This window comes from Oncorhynchus tshawytscha, linkage group LG03, assembly GCF_018296145.1.
Source record: "Oncorhynchus tshawytscha isolate Ot180627B linkage group LG03, Otsh_v2.0, whole genome shotgun sequence".
NCBI lineage: Eukaryota > Metazoa > Chordata > Actinopteri > Salmoniformes > Salmonidae > Oncorhynchus > Oncorhynchus tshawytscha.
In genome coordinates, this window is record NC_056431.1 from 2,142,681 (window position 1) to 2,144,131 (window position 1,451).

Genomic DNA, 1,451 nt, shown 5'->3' on the forward strand with positions numbered 1-1,451 from the left:
TGTGCATGCTTGTGTGTCTGTGCATGCGTGCGCGTGTGTGTGTGCGTGCATGTGTGTATGCGTGTGTGAGTGTGTGCGTGTGCGTGAGCGTGAGCGTGAGCGTGTGTGCTGCTGCTTAGAAGACGACATTCACACAGAGCATGAAGAGAAGACCTTTTATGACTTTGGACATTGGGCCTGCATGTGTAGGTATGTTTCAGAGTGTGTGTGTCTCAACATGTGGTGGAGGTAGCCTGTTGAAACATGCACACTGCATACAGCATTTATTAGAGAGGAGAAGAGGACCTGACTTTCTATTGGAGCAGCTGATCGCAATGAAACACAGTGACACTTTTTCATGCAATCTGATTGGCTGACACAGTTCTCTTCTTAGGGCTAGTTGCCTGTTTCTTGCTCCGGAGACTGAACTGATTGAACTTGACTGAAACGAACTGAATTATTGCCTTTTTGTTCTGCCAACTGGATTCAACCAGATCTAGTCTGGATCCCTTCTGTGGAACTGGATCTAGTGGTCCTCCTCCCCTGTGATCTGGTCTGATCTGGACCGTAGCAGCCTGGTATGAAAGAGCCAGTCTGGGGCCAGGTTTCTGAACTGGGAAGTGGGACCACTCAGTCTAATATGAGAGCGGGAGAGAGAGCTACAGTAATGTATCAGAGTAGTAATATGTGTCAATACAATGACAGCTATAGGTTCTAGGTCAGTGGTTGTATACATTGTTATACACATTGACACAACCTCTGGCTCATCATTAAACCCCCTGGAGACATGTTTGTCCTTCATTCATTCATTCCTGGATAGCATTATCTCTGATCTCAGAGGTCAGAAAAGCACAGCAATACTGTCATCGAATGCATTGTATTGTATTGTACACTGAGGACCTCTCTTCCTCTCTCCTGGAGTCAGATGGAATGGGACTACATACCACAGACTCCACATGCCAAACTCTTCTGTTTTATTTTACCGTACACACTAGAACTAGAATCACTCTGTGTGTGTGTGTGCGTGTGCGTGTGCGTGTGCGTGCGTGCGTGCGCGTGTGCTTGTGCGTGTGTGCTTGTGCATGTGTGTGTGCGTGTGTGCGTGCGTGTGTGTGCACTGACAATACACACAGCAACATACTGTACATGTCTTAAGTTTAAGTAACTGAACAAACCAAGTGTATCTGAACATATAGACAACACTAAATAAACCTTGGGTTTAGGTTCTACATGCAAACCAAGTGTATCTGGGAGGACAGGAGAACAATGTGTTAAACTTTATCCTACAGTCCTCTGATTGACATGTTATTTTCCTAAAACTGGTAAGCTGGTAATTACATGTTTCTTTGGGATCATAGAAACAATCATTTTGGTAGTTACTCATTGTAAAGGTACCAGAAAGTACATATTGTTGCCATTACATCTTAGTAAATACTAGGTTAATACTGTCTGAAAGAGGACTGTAAAATGAA

The 1,451-nt window shown here is 44.3% G+C and overlaps 1 protein-coding gene across 1 annotated transcript in view; it reads left to right on the top strand.

The window, feature by feature from the left end:
• The window catches only part of LOC121841083 (ephrin-A3-like), a 134,387-nt gene extending 133,337 nt beyond the window's left edge, over nucleotides 1-1,050 (top strand). The window contains exon 5 of the mRNA XM_042307297.1: nucleotides 1-1,050. This exon is cut by the window's left edge and continues 428 nt beyond it. The gene's annotated coding sequence lies outside the window, so the exon portion shown is untranslated.
• Nucleotides 1,051-1,451: the final 401 nt, after the last annotated feature.